This window comes from Pundamilia nyererei, unplaced genomic scaffold (genome assembly GCF_000239375.1).
Source record: "Pundamilia nyererei isolate P.nyererei 1_Seehausen unplaced genomic scaffold, PunNye1.0 scaffold00004, whole genome shotgun sequence".
Classification (NCBI taxonomy): domain Eukaryota; kingdom Metazoa; phylum Chordata; class Actinopteri; order Cichliformes; family Cichlidae; genus Pundamilia; species Pundamilia nyererei.
In genome coordinates, this window is record NW_005187405.1 from 5,473,220 (window position 1) to 5,479,362 (window position 6,143).

At 37.2% G+C, this 6,143-nt stretch overlaps 1 non-coding gene across 1 annotated transcript; it reads right to left on the reverse strand.

Moving 5' to 3' along the window:
- Window positions 1-5,651: 5,651 nt before the first annotated feature.
- trnal-uaa (transfer RNA leucine (anticodon UAA)) lies at window positions 5,652-5,734 on the reverse strand. The gene has a single exon. It is a non-coding gene; the product is annotated as a tRNA-Leu (tRNA).
- Window positions 5,735-6,143: the final 409 nt, after the last annotated feature.

A 6,143-nucleotide genomic window follows, 5' to 3' on the forward strand; every position in this document is an offset into this window, starting at 1 on the left:
AGACTAGTCAAACTACCAGTTGCACAAATGAAACAGTCTGAGTCTAAATTTACTCATCTTAGGCATGTGTTAAAGAGAGTATAAAAATCTCTTTGTGAAAAGGAGAGCAGCAGGAAGGCAAACCTCTGTGGGGGAGTCCTTAAAGGTACACACCTTTATTTTTGCTGGATAATCTAATTGCTTCATGAGCTTTTCTAAAAAGAGATAAATAAAATAAATAAATTCAAAGATTTAAACAATGTTAAAGTAAAATAAACACTGAAGAAATGATGGAAAAGCAGATCTTATAACAGAACAGTATATAGTAGTGTATTTACTTATTATAGTAACAATTTGACGCTATTTAACAGACAATTCAACCTTCAATTCATTATTTATACAGTATTAAGTCACAACAATTGCCTCCATGTTTTTTATAACATAAGGTAAAGACCCTACAGTAAAGAAACTACAACAATCACACAATTTCTATGAGCAAGAACAATGGGAAGGGAAAAACCTCCCTTTTAACAGGAAAAAGCTTTTGACAGCGGCAGACACAGGGAGAGGCAGCCATCTACCATGACAGGTTTGGGGTGAGGAGAAAGATGGGACCAAATTAAAACTATAATGGGACAGACAGAGATAGTTTAATAATGGCTAATGATTAAATACAGTAGTGGTGTATAAACACAGAGTGAAAATTGATCAGTGAAGAAGAAACATTCAGTGGATCAAGAAACAACTTAGCATTACGAATGCATTAAACATTCAGCATCACTGATGAATGAAAGCAGTCCTACATGTTTGCTTCATATGCACATATAAAGGGCACATCCTATTTAAATCTAACTCCAAGATTCCTCAGAGTGTTACTCAAGGCCAAGGTAATGCCATCTAAAGTAGATATCTGTTTAGACACAATGTTTTTAAGATTTTTAGGAACAAGTACGATAACTTCAGTTTTATCTGAATTTGGAAGCATGAACCTAAAGGTCATCTAGGTCTTTATGGCTTAATTCATTTCTGCAATTTAACTAATTTATTTGTATCATCTGACTTTAGGGATAAACTTGGGTATCATCTGCATAGAAATGTAAATTTATGCAATGTTTTCTAATAGTGTTGCCTAAGAGAGGCATGTATATTGAAACTGTGAAACTCAATGAGTAACTTTTGCGTGTGAATTCTCATTTACATAAACAAATTGGAGTCTACTAAATAGATATGGTTTAAACCAGCAGTCCTTTTTTGCGCCATAGACCGGTTTATGTTTGACAATATTTTCATGGACCAGCCTTTAAGGTTTCGTGGATAAATACAACAAAATAAAACCAGTACTGGTACCACAATAAAGAAGTCTTATTCATTACACATGGGAAAAGACCCAGGGAAACTGAGTTAACGATAAAAACGATAAAAAATAAATAAATAGATAACGATGAAAAATGATAAAAACCCTGAAAACCATACATTTCACACCCGATCCTCAACTCTCGTGGCCCAGTACCAAACGACTCACAGACCGGTACCGGTCCGTGGCTTGGGGGTTGGAGACCGCTGGTTTAAACCACTGCAATGCAGATCTTTTCAATGGTGTGATCTAATCTTTAAATTGAATATTGTGGTTACCAGTCACTAGTGCTGCACTGAGGTCTAGCAGGACAAGCACAGAGATGAGTCCACAGTCAGAGGCATTGGCAAGTTCATTCATACCCTTCAGTAATGCTGTTTCTGTGCAGCGATGAGCTCTGACTCCTGACTGAAGCTCTTGAAATAAATCATTCCTCTGCAGATGATCAGGTAACTGTATGACAACTTCTCTTTAAAGATTTTTTTAAATCAAGAGAAGGTTAGAAATAAGTCTCTAATTAACTGGCAACCGAATCAAGTCATGACTTTGTAACTACGGTCTAGTTACTGCCACCTCAAAAGCTTGTCGTGCATAGCATGTTATTAAATATAGGTTGATTATATTAGAAATTGAAACCTTAATTAATGGTAAAAATACTTTAAGTAAATACCAATAGGTATAGTGGTTAAAATTGCTGTGGGAAACACTTAAAATGTGGGTGAGGAGACAAAGACAGGTTAAAATGTTATTTGTAAAGAATTTCACAAGTTCATAGCTAGTTAAGGTCAAAGAAGCTCTGACTGTTTGTCAGCCTGGCTACAGTGCTGAAAATAACTCTGGGCTTGTTCCTGTTTGAAAGTTCAGTTTGCTTCTCAAAACACTGTCAGTTTTGAAATTGTCATGGATACAATGAGTTTGCCACTCATGTAAACTTGCATAGCTTGGATTTTCTGTTTCCTGTTTTTTATCAAGCATGTCCAAACTTCCTAAACAGCAGTAAGCACATCCTGCTCTGATGTATGACCCAGAAACTCATTTTAAAAAGACTTAATTAGCATGTGTTTGTGTTTTAGAAAGACTGCTGTGCAAAAATCTTGAGCCACAGATCATTTTCTACTTTCTGCTAGGAAAATGGAAACTAGATGCAGCAGAAAATAATGAATCAGGTTGTTAATTACATAATTTTGTATCTTTTGTATGCTTTTCCATTAATACATGGTAACAGAATTTGTCTAAGAGAGCTTAAAACATACAAAAGGCAAAAATGGCAATTCTCACAAGCTTAACAGCTAATACTTGTTAAGGCCACCTTTATTCTTCACTGGAGCCTGAACTCTCTTAGCCAAACTTTCTTTAATTTCTCTAAGTATTCTTCAGGAATAGTTCTCCAGGTTTCTTGAAGGATATTCAAAGCTAATGTTGAGGTTCAAAATAGCTACGCTCCAGGCTCTGGGGAAGCCAATCCCCATGTGATAGTGTTCTGTTGTGTGTTTTTATTTGTTTTTTTGCTTTTTAAAAAAAAAAAAAAAAAATCCAGTTATGCATTTACTTCATTAGCAACATGTTTGGGATCATTGTCATGATGAAAAATTAAGATACCGATCAGATGGTTTCCAGGTAGTATTGCATGGTGGAACAACATTATGGTACTTTTCTTTTTACAAGAACCCCAAGGATCATGTGGCTTTTTTTGTTTGTGTGCAGGATTCAGTGGTCTGCAATGTCCCAGGCTGCTTGCACTGTAACACTATAAAACTTTGTTCAAAGTACTGTTAATTTACTTAATTTACCTAACTTGATGGCTATAAACCCAAGAGATTCTGGTATTAGTATGCCATTAAAGATGATGGGTTATATGTTGAGATAAATGCGGTGGATACCACACTGACTTGAACTTTTCAACCATCCTAATAACTGACGTCAGACCTCTATAAAACATTGTGAAATAAAACAGACAAAAGAAAGTCAGAGCTGATGTTTCTCATACTTTATTGAGCTGTGTGCACAGGTTAAAGATCAGGAAGGGTTAGAAATCCCGTTTTATTTAGATAGTTATGCTAAAACACTTCCACATGGTACACTCTGAACACTGTCATTACTTGAGTAGTAACTGGACAGAATAGTGCTGTCCCAAGTGAAACTGAGCACATGCCACAAGCAGCAGTCACAATATTTGACCATTGTTGCTCTAGCTACCACGATATTTCCAAACACTTATGGATTGTAAGAGTCTGTGACCACTCACATTAATGTTTTATACATTGAAAACAGTTTAATGTGCATAAAAACTAAACAAAAACACAATACAAGTGATATTGACTCCTAAAATCTGTTACCATTTGCCAGCTAGCATTGCTAATGGCAGCATAACACCTTGTGCTAGCTTGTTGCTAGCTCAAGATAAGGGTGATAAGTGTACAGTGTACAGTGTTACTGCTTGCATGTTATGACTACCCCACAGAGATACTTGTAGTACACGGCATGTAGCTGCACTTGTCAGTCTGAACACAGTTACAGTACGCACTCAAAATAGAAAGTGTAAATATGGAAGTTTGTAATTTGAGATGCACCAAATGGTTCAGACTGTCAGGAAGAAAAAAATTCACCTTGTCAACAGTTTGTGTGATAAGAGGTGGGATTAAACCTTCTCATTTGTTGTGACTCATCCCAGTTCTCACCTCCAAATGAAAACCACTTTCTCCAATGTCTGAGCAACAGCAGACCGCAGTGGGATTATTTTCTTTAACTAATCTTATACTGAGGTAATCTTTTAATCTAGATATAATCACTTGATTAACTGAAAATGGAAACCACCATTGGTGATGGTCCTATGGCTCTTTAAGCACATCAAGAACCTAAGTAGACAAATTAATCCTGCAAAAAGCTATAGCTAACAGGCATGAAATGGTCTTTATCACATTATATTTAAAGACTTTTTTATCTGCTTTATTCTAAACTGCAGTTGGAGGTCATTTTAAAAGACATTTTATCGAATGAAGTTGTCATAGTTTTAAAAAGAGGCCATATCAACACAGACAGAGAGATTAGTGTTGTAGTTTATCTGAAGCCTGTGCAACAAGATGCTTGACTCTATGTCTGTCTCTGCATCACTTTCTTTTTGTTCCCTCAAGCATATTCATATCTTTGGACTCAGATCATATAAGTCTTTGATGGCTGTATCAGGCAGACAGAGAGTTTAAAGGACTGGATAAGACAGGATGCATGTTGCACTGTTAGATTCGTGGGAAAGAATAAGAGGGAAGGTCACCTGATATGTCAGGATTGGTGGGGAATGTAAGCGATAGTGTTGGAGTGGCATGGCTTCCTGATTCACACATTACACAAGAGACAAAAAGAAGGTGTGCTGCATTCAAGTAGCATCCTGTTCTCAGGAAAGTGCTGATGATAAGTTTCCCAGTTTTTGTATGTCGCAACACCTCAAATTCCAATGTTAGGAGTTTAGTTTACTGATGAAATTATGTCGAAGTAAACAGGCAAGCAACATATAACATCATTCCTGTTTGACACCTGTTTAGATTGATAGTAGAGATAATAAAAACTGGTTGCCTATCTGTTTAAAGGGAAGAAGCTCAGCATGTTGCTGCAAGTTGGATGGCACTGAAGGGAATTTCCAGGCATTTATAGCAAACAGACTACATATATGAATCACTGGGGATACAGTATGAAGAGATGTCAAAACAGATGTGTAGTGCAGCCATATCTGGCACAGTGCTTGCTAAAATAAACCAGGTAGATGGTCCAAAATCATAAATAAATAGTTCCAAATTTAGGAAAAATTCAGGAAGAAGATAGATAACACTCTGATATGCATCTAACCCATTTACTGGTATCCTGATTTAGTCTCCGGAGAAATGGCCTGTATTTTGATGCTTCCAGTGTATCGAGCAGATATCTGGGTCAAGACTTTTTGTACGCCATCGTTCATAATTTAATTACAAAAGGCTAATAAACAGTTAAATTGCTGTCAGACAAGCTAACACAGAGAGACAGACGACTGTTTGCACTCACATTCACACCTATAGCCAATCTAGAGTCACCAATTAACCTAACCCCACTAACTGCATATTTTTGGAGTGTGGGAGGAAGCCAGATTACACAGTGAGAACATTCAAACTCCCCACAGGAAGTCCTCGGTCTGGTGGTGAATTTGAACTTTGGACTTTCTTTCTGTGAGGAAACACCACTGCAAGACTGTGGTTCTGAATTAAATGCAGAAAAGCAGCACCGAAGTAAGAGGTGATAATGGAGCGAAAGCACCCATTCACAGATGAAACTCATTCAAAGATTGGTTACATTCTACCAGGAGTGGGGTTTGAACCCACGAGGACTGTTGTCCATTGGACCTTAAGTCCAACGCCTTAACCACTCGGCCATCCTGATGGATAGCTTGCTGCTCATGTACAATTATTATATACACGGCCTGCAATACCAGCACACCCGACGCTACAAACGTCAAGGCTCAAACTGTGGAACGTGTACGATCTTACACTTTATGTATCTTGGGACTATTATTGATTCAAGATTGAATTTTGACTCAAACTGTGTCAAAATTCAGTATGCAGTATGCAGTATGCAGAGAGGGTTATCAGTGTTTGTTGTGCTTGCAGAAACTGCCCTCCTTTTACATTAAAAAGGTAATTATGACACTGTTTTATAGATGTTGTATTGAATCAGTTTTATCTTTTTCTTTGGTGTCATGGTGCAGCAGTCTATCTTAAAAGGACAGGAACAAACTGATGTAAACTGCGACCTGGTCAGGGAAGCTGATTAGTAAATCGCAGCTTAACCT